Genomic DNA, 9,592 nt, shown 5'->3' on the forward strand with positions numbered 1-9,592 from the left:
CAAAGTTTTTCCATTATTATTAACTGTGTCCTAGAGCATTGAGCTCCTTCTAGCCTGTAGGGAGCATTGGCCTAAACACTATTGTCAGAAGATAAATATAAATTCAGAGCAACAGATAAAGCTATTCATGGCATAATAGATCTTCCTAGGCACCAAGAATAATGACACAAAATCTCCACTTTATTTTCGTCTTGTGTTAAGTTTTAGTAAAGTCAGAACAGGATGCAGCCCGTGGTCTACAATGGGCTTATGCCCGCTTCTGTGCCACAGCCCCCTTCTCCTGTGCACTTTGACACCACAATGCTCCCTACATTTCCAGTTTTCTTGATTATAATGGAAAAATGTGTGTGGTGTGAGGAGAGTAGACAGAGGGAAGAAGAAGGGCTGTGCAGATGATATCAGCAGCCTCTGCAGGTCGTTTAGTTGTGCGAAATTAAGTTAAAAGGTGTATCCGTTTAGCCAAAAGCAGTATGCATTTATTGGCCACTGTGGGTCCAGTCCAGCCTCAGGATACCAGGTGTCCTGTTCCCAGACTCCCACAGCCGGCCGAGAATTATCTAATCTACCCAATTGTTTCATTAAGGCAGTTCTAAAGTGACAGCAGTTTGGAGCCTATTCATGATTTATTTTGCAAAATAAAAATCTCCATTTTTCTGCAGATCTGTGCCAGAAGTAAATAACTGTACTGTTTTTAGACACCGGGCAAGAGCTTTTAGAAGGCAGCTCATTCACTGCTGAGGCATAGGTGGCCAGTGGGCAGGGTGGTCCTGTGGCATCCTCTTTCCAGTTACTCAGCCACTGGCCTCCATAGCAAATCTTTTTGTGTTGCTCACTTGTTTTTTGCATGATTGTTTGCTAAAAATTATCTTGTTAAAATACAAATATATTTTGACTTCCAAACTTATTCTACAAGGTCAGTATTACTGTGATACAAAAACCCAAAGATACAGCAATAATAATAATAATAATAATAATAATACAGGCCAATATATCCAATGAACATCGATGCAAAAATCCTCAACAAAATAGTATCTAACCAAATTCAGCAGCACATCAAAAAGATCATTCATCATGATTGAGTGGGATTTATCCCTGGGATGCAAGGATGGCTCAACATACACAAATCAATCAGCATGATACATCATATCAATAGAATAAAGGACAAAAACCATATGATCATTTCAACTGATGCTGAGAAAGCATTTGATAAAATTCAACACTCCTTCGTGATTTAAAAAACCCTCAAAAAACTGGAGACAGTATGGACATACCTCAGCACAACAAAAACCATATATGGTATAGCCACAGCTAGTCCTGAACAGGGAAAACCTGGAAGCCTTCTCTAAGATCTTGAACACGACAAGGATACCCACTTTCACCACTGTTACTCAACACAGCCCTGGAAGTCCTGGCTAGAGCAATCAGACAAGAGAAAAATAACAAAGGGCACCTCAATTGGAAAGGAAGAAGTCAATGTATTCTTCTTTGCAGATGATAAAGAAAATCCTAAAGGACCCACCAAAAAGCTATTAGAACTGAGAAACAAACTTAGTACAGTCACAGAACAAAAATTAAACATACAAAAATCAGTAGCATTTCTATATGCCAACAGCAAATAATATCAAAAACAAAGTAATCCCATTTACAATAGCTACAAATAAAATAAAATACCTGGAAATAAACTTAACCAAAGAAATGAAAGATCTTTACAATGAAAATGACAAAACATTGATAGAAGAAATTGAAGGGAACACACAAAAAAGAGAAAATATTTTGTTCAAAAATTGGAAGAATGTTGTTAAAATATCTATACTACCCAAAGCAATCTACAGATCCAATGCAATCCCTATCTAAATACCAATGACATTCTTCTCAGAAATAGAAAAAAAATCCTAAAATTTATCCAAAGCTATCTTGGGCACAAAGGACGAAACTGAAGGAATTGCATTATCTGAGTTCAAAGTATATTTCAGAGTTATAATAACTAAAACAGCATGGTACTGCCATAAAAACAGACACATAGACCAGTGGAACAGAATAGAGAGCCCAGAAACAAATCCACAACCTACAAGAAACCCATTTTGACAAGGATGCCAAGAACATACACTGGGGAAAAGACAGTTTCTTTAATAAATGGTGCTTGGAAAACTGAATATCCATATGCAGAAGAATGAAACACTAAACCCCTCTCTTTTGCCATATACAAAAGTCAAATCAAAATGGATTAAAGACTTAAATCCAAGATGTCAAACTATGAAACTACTAAAATAAAACACTGGGGAAACTCTCTAGGACATTGGTCTGGACAAAGTTTTATTTATCCATACCCCACAAACACAGGCAATCAAAGCAAAAATGGACAAATGGGATCACATCAAGTTAAAAAGCTTCTGCACAGCGAAGGAAACAATCAACAAAGTGAAGAGACAGCTCACAAAATAGGAGAAAACATTTGCAAACTATCCATTTGACAAGGAATTAATATCCACAATATACAAGAAGCTCAAACAACTCAATAGGAAAAAAAATCTAATAATACAGTTAAAACTGGGCAAAAGATCTGAATAGACATTTCTCAAAGGAAGACATACAAATGGCAAACAGGCATATGAAAATGTGCTTAATGTCATTGATCATCAGAGAAATGTAAACCAAAACTACAATAAGACATCATCTCACTCCAGTTAAAACAAGTTTTATTTAAGAGACAGTCAATAGGAAAGCTGGCAAGCATGTGGAGGAAAGGGAACCCTTCTACAGTGGTGGGAATGTCAATTAGTACAACCACTATGGAGAACAGTTTGGAAGTTTCTCAAAAACTAGACATAGAGCTACCACATGATCCAGCAATTCCACTGCTGGGTATATACCCCAAAGTGAATCAGTCTATTGAAGAGATCTCTGCACTCCCATGTTTGTTGCAGTGCTATTCACAGTAGCTAAGATTTGGAAGCTAAGTGGACACCTAAGTGTCCACTAACAGATGAATAGGTAAATAAAATATAGTACATGTACACAATGGAGTACTATTCAGTCACAAAAAAGGAGGAGATCCTGTCATTTGCAACGTGGATGGAACTGGAGGTCATGACGTTAAGTGGAAAAAGCCAGGCACAGAGAGACAACCTTACATGTTCATATTCATTTATGGAAGCTAAAATTTGAACCCATGAAGATAGAGAATAGAATGATGCTTACCAGAGGCTGGGAAGGGTAGTGGGTGGTTGGGGGAATGTGGGATGGTTAATGGATCAAAAATAGAGTAGATAGAATGAATAAGACCTAGTACTTGATTGCACTACAATCAGCAATAATTTGTAGCACATTTAAAAATAACTAAAAGAGTGGAATTGGAATGTCCCTGACACAAAGAAATGATCAATGCCTGAGGCGATGAACACTACATTTACCCTGATGTGATTATTACACATTGTATGTCTGCATCAAAATAGCTCATGCACCCCATAAATAGATACCCCTACTGTGTGCCCATGAAGATTAAAAATTAAAATGGGAAAAAATAAACTGATTCAAAATGAAAAAATATATACCTAAATACATTTTGGAAGTGTTAAACCCCATCATGTGAGGCTGTTTTGTGATGCCAGCTGTGGTGAAGATAGGCCTGGGCTGTCAGGTGTCCTTAGGGACCTCTGGAAAGAACCTGCCCAACTGTGCATCAGTGTCACAACTGCTCCGACACACCAGAGGCTGCCCAGTGCTTTACTTTATACAGTGAGACAAGATCATCCACAAACAATTAGAGCACAGTGTGGGCCAATGTCCACGAAGTGCCGGGGACCGTCCTTCTAGGGGAGCAGGTCAAGCCTCGCAAGTTGGACCTTGAAGGGTCCAGGAATCTGCTAAGTGTGAGGCGGAGTGAAGTCCTTCATGACAGAGAGGAAAGATGCCAGGCTCAGGATTTATGAGCCATGGGGTCTGAGAGATTCTGGTGGTTTCCAGTCATTCAGCCAGTGGGGCGGAGAGAGGAGATGGTTGCAGCCTGATGGGGAATTTGATGAATCGCGATGGGAAAGTCATCTAGTTACCTAGGAGGACTCAGGTGACTCTGTGCTGTTTTTAGAAAACCAGTTCCAAGACCAAGAAGAGAACGGTTTGTTTGTTTTGGGAGCTGTAAGTTGGTATAGCAAGATAAAAAGAAATGAGACTGATTACAGGGTTTTGGCAAAAATATTGGCAAGAAGCCGTAAGTCTCAATGAAGTTAAAACCTATGGAAAAGAAGAGAAGGGGTTGTTTTGTTAAAAGACATTTATGCAGCGTCACTGATAAACACGGGTGACTCAGTCTATCTAAACTGCAGGACAGTTCCCAGGATCATCTCAGGGAACACTGACCCGGTGCCTGCTGTGCACCACAGGCTCCACTGGACAGTGTCTACAATCACTGCTGGTGCCCAAGACGCGCACATAAAAGCTCTTTTTCTAAAAGTCTCACTGAAGCTTCCCCGCAAGCCAAGCAGTGAGAAAAAAGAGGCCTCAGCCTGAATCTGTTTCCAATTAGCATATCAAGACAGCATCTCCACATCCAAAGCACCTAGCTGGAACCTCCCTTCTCCCTGAAATCCCACCTCAGCTGCTGCTCCAGCTTCTGGTTCCTGTGCTGGGAGAAGATGGGCTGCATGGGACTCTGGACTCTGCAGATGACCCCAGGGTTCCAGTCCACCCATGGACCCTCCAAATGCCAGCTGGCAGCCCCTTGTATTTCTGCCTTAACTTATCTGATTTGGCTGATGGCTTGGGTTGGAAAAAATGATGATAGGTTAAAAGCCTGAAAATGATCATTTAGTTCCACCTTAAGAAAACAGAGACATAAGTGAGGTTGCTATTATTTCAATTTAAATGTTTGATAAATAGAAATGTGAAGCTCTATTTTACAGTTCTACAGTCTCAAATTAACAATGTCTGCCACATAAAATTACATCTTCTGTTTTTTTAACCAGTCAATAAATCGAAGTTTAAGTAATATGACTTAGAAGTGAAAATATGCTTTGCAATTTTCTACCAACAACTCATTAATCATGTAGTCAATAAAGCTTCAAGGAAGGGGCCATCACAATCTTTTGCCAGCTTCTCCCCATCTGAGCTCCTGGGTCAGAATGAGGACTATATTGTGGCAGACAGTGCACCAGTTTACACAGCTCTGGGACAAAGCTATAGGTATACACTATTGTACATCCCAGTTAAATGAACCCCATTTCTGGATGCTTTTTGGACACAGAGGGAAGAAATGCGTTGGTGAGATCCACGGGCCAGAGCCCTGGTCTGTGCTCCGGCTCTGAGAGCCGCTGTGTGGCTCCGGAGCTGTGGGTAGGGCTGCTGTGTCTTCGCTCACTGTATTAAAGGCTTTCTTTGTTTCTTTGTTTAGTTTGTTTTCTTTGGCCCCTGTTTAGCCATATGAAAATCAAGCATTCCTAAGAGGTGGAGACATTGTTCTGGGGCAGGGGCAGGGGCAGGGGCAGGCATGGGATGGAAATGGGGAACAGGTTTATGGTGGGAATTTCATTTTCCTGAACACACGTGCAGCCTCTTAATGGCTCATCACACATTCACCTGATAACCTGAGTGGCCGTTGTCCTTCTGAGTGGTGTACGTGTTTGACAGGCATATGAACAGTGCACGCTCACATTTTCCAAGTGAAGGGCTAAGACGGGGTTGTCAGCAGATTGTAAGTCTGAAGTATGCCAGTGTTTACTCCTCAGTAAACCACATGTCGGGAGCTTAAAAATATTAGCTTCAAATTTGGCAAGAAAATGACAGTAACAAATAAATTATTACTGTAATATACATTGTTCTTAAGTTACAATTATATATTAAGTAACAATTTTGCAGAAGTTTCTCATCCACCAGTATTTATTTATTTTTTCTTTTTGTGTAATCAGTTTCCTAGCAACCCTAGTGACAGGGACTGTCTCCTTTAAAATTAAATTTTGTAATTAACTCCCAGAGCCGTGGTGGTAAGAAACAAAACGAAATAGAAACGTGAGACGAACATTGGATTTCTGCTGAAAAGGAGGATGCGGCGTGGCCGTGCCTGCTGCACTGCCCCACAGCTGATCCTTGGGCTGAAAGAGCCTCCTGGGTGAAGCTCGTGTCACACTCCTTGTCACGGGCTGTGGGGGACCAAGGCCGGCTCCAGATTCAACCATCTTTACCCAGTCCTGGGAGTTAGAACATGTCTCTTAAATTCCTTGAGCTGCAGCTCTCACATGTGTAAAGTGGAAATATTTTTAAAAATTTATTCTGTATTATAACCTTGTGTAAAGATAAGATGCAATAGTACATTTGAAAGCATTTTAAGTTAACGTTCGTGTGCCTGCAAGTGTGTGCACACAATGGCTTCTTATTTATTTTTAGGGCTTAACTAACCTGGTTTTACTAGTACTGTTTACTAGCACTGCAACTTCTCTGTGTCTCTGAAGACCATGAAATGCTTAGAATTAAAACAACAAGAAGCACCTGTCAGAGTGTTCTGTGCCCAGTGACATTTAAAATAACTGAATATAATAATGTCTTCAATTCTTCATTGTTCATAGACTCCCTATGAAGGCTCAGATTACTTCTTCATTATACATTTTTGTAAAAAAGTGGGGACCTAAGTTCCTGATTTGGGCACCTGCTTCCCCAGGGCAGAGAGAATGAGCCCAGTGAAGCTCCCATTGCTGAGCTAATGACTCGTCACACCAGCATCTCCAGAAATGCAGCGGGTCTGTGGCATCTGAAGGTTCCCAAGTGGAAGTGCAGCTCAGCCGTGGTGTAGATAACGCACATCTCTCCTCCTCCTAGTTTTATGCAACTGCCTCAAGCCCCTGCACTGGCCTCCCTGGAGCTGGAGCTGCCTGGCTGTGGGCACTGTCTGCTTCATTTGCATGTGGGTTTTCTCATGCGGTAAAATGGTGAATTCACTGTATACAGAGGAAGATCTCGACCCAGGGCAGTGGAGGGCGGAGCTTCTGTGTCCTGGGCTGTCTGATTTTGTGGGCTCAGGAAAGTGAACCTTTTCCTTTGTTGCGTTTTTTTCTGCTTCCTCCTGGGTCTCTCAGCCTGCGTGCATCTCCCTACTCTCGCTAGTTTGTCTTGTCTCTACCAGCTTCCCTGGATGTCTGCAGCTTCTCCAGTGCAATCAAATCATCTCAGGTTAGGGTTTCTCATTCTATCTACACATGCTGGCATCAGCCTTTCGCTAAACCGGAGGATGTGCTGCTTTGCTGGCATGCAAACACGAGGCTGACTGCATTTAAATTAATTAAGTTGAACACCCTGGTCCCAGTCACACTGGCCAGATTCCAGGTGTGCCGTGACCACATGGCCAAGACCCTGGCAGAGGATGGGCAGGTGTCAGCCCCCACAGGGCCTGGTGCTGGCCTGCCTTGCCCTGGTGGAGCGGCCCACTCTCACTTCAGGGGGGGCAGAAGTTGTTGAAATAGGCACAGTGGTTCTTGTCACCTGCTGATGTTACTTTCCCTGCCTTAGACAGGCATTGATAATGATACACTTCTGAACCACAGCCAGGGTCCAGGCCCGAACAGACGTCGGCGTCTTCAGGGAGTTTTTGCCAGGACACCGCCCAGCCACACGGCCACCACATTCATTCAAACACGGGGCTTCCTGTCAAACTACACTAGAATTTTATTGGAATAACCTTAATAGTAATATGTCTACTTTTAAAACAATATTCAAGAACGTGAATTTCTGTTCTACACACCCATATGTAGACCAAAACACTTACAAGTTGATGCAGACCAGGTTAAAAAATCAGAACCCAGGGCATTTTACACGATAAAGCCTGAAAGACGTGAAAAAGCTGCTGTACGGTGCTTCCGTTTTGTTTAAATAACTCCGAATAAACAACTTACCTCTACTCATTAGACTAGGCACTATGGTCAGTAGTAATTCCTCTCCTGCTTATTTTTATCTTTAGAATTGCATGTGGCTTCCAATAATCTTTAATCAGAAGTAATGTGATTTGGAATTTAGGAGAATACTATTTTATATGTATATATGTACACATGCATGTATAAGTGACGTGATGAAGAAAACACCATCTTTTGAGCAAATGCTCAATGCCTCATCTTAAAGGCCAAGGGGGGCATTTTTCAGAGCACTCGATGGGAACATGACCTCTTATCTCAGTGGCCAGTTTCAAGAGCGGCTGCAGGGGCCACTCAGAAGGATTTGTTAACAAATGAAGAAATGAAGCCTGACCTAACACAGACGGGGCCTCCCTCTGTGACTTCCTGCTCACCCAACACAAAAGCAGACGGTTTTCACTGATTTTACACCATTTCTTTTTTGAGGGGACTAAAGCTTGCTCTGTCGAGCCTTCCCCCAGTTAGTGAAAGTAAGTGAAGCCCACAGTTAATGTCCGGGTGGGAGATTTTCCCAGCAACGCGTCACGGGCGCCAGGACCCCCGAGGAGGCGCCGCTGCCTTGTGGGTGAGTGGGGACGTGATGGGAACAGGTTCCCTGCGACCAGCAGGGGTCACTCTGAGGGGTCAACACTTATTCAGGCACACACTTTTCTGGTATATTTGTAAAACTCACACCTCTTATTAGGTCTTTTCTTTATATTTTAAAAAACTTGTCTGAAATAGGTGTTTAAAGACTGATAATAATGATATAGTAATATTAAGTTTGGGTTTCATAGATGAAAAGTTTCTTTCTACTATTTTTATTATTGCATTAGAGAAAATCGCCCAAAGCAATAATAAGTTGTAAATATGAATTACCTTCCTCATACAGTCCCGGGCTCTGGTTTTCCGATGACAACTCAAATGCTCCACCTACAAAGTCCACACGAGGTTTTGCACTTTTCTTCCAGTGTCAGAATGAATAACCTCACGTAAATAAATATTCCTAAGTGGACGGACACATGTGAAAAGTTCCTGTGAACCAACGAAGGGACGCTCTGGACGCTGGAGGTCGAGGTGTCACGCCTGGCAAGCGCGTGCTCGGCACCGTCCCGGGAGAGCCTTAGCGGGCACGGCCTTGCGCCCGCTGCTCGGCCGCTCTCTAGTCGCAGGTGCTCTCACTGCCGAGCTCAGGATGACCCAGGAAGAAGAGGGACCGATGGGTCTGAACTTCTCTATCTGCTCCATTTAGTGTCAGGAAAAATAGAACACAGTAACGGCAAGTGAGCACGCCCTGGAGCGGGATTCCCTGAGCAAGCGCCGCGTGGAGCTTCTTCCTCACACACTGGCCGCCGCCGCCTGGAGCTTCTTCCTCACACACCGGCCGCCGCCGCCTGGAGCTTCTTCCTCACACACCGGCCGCCGCCTGGAGCTTCTTCCTCACACACCGGCCGCCGCCGCCTGGAGCTTCTTCCTCACACACCGGCCGCCACCTGGAGCTTCTTCCTCACACACCGGCCGCCGCCGCCTGGAGCTTCTTCCTCACACACTGGCCGCCGCCTGGAGCTTCTTCCTCACACACTGGCCGCCGCCGCCTGGAGCTTCTTCCTCACACACTGGCCGCCGCCGCCTGGAGCTTCTTCCTCACACACTGGCCGCCGCCTGGAGCTTCTTCCTCACACACCGGCCGCCGCCGCCTGGAGCTTCTTCCTCACACACTGGCC

Source organism: Nomascus leucogenys, chromosome 19 (assembly GCF_006542625.1).
Source record: "Nomascus leucogenys isolate Asia chromosome 19, Asia_NLE_v1, whole genome shotgun sequence".
Taxonomy (NCBI): domain Eukaryota; kingdom Metazoa; phylum Chordata; class Mammalia; order Primates; family Hylobatidae; genus Nomascus; species Nomascus leucogenys.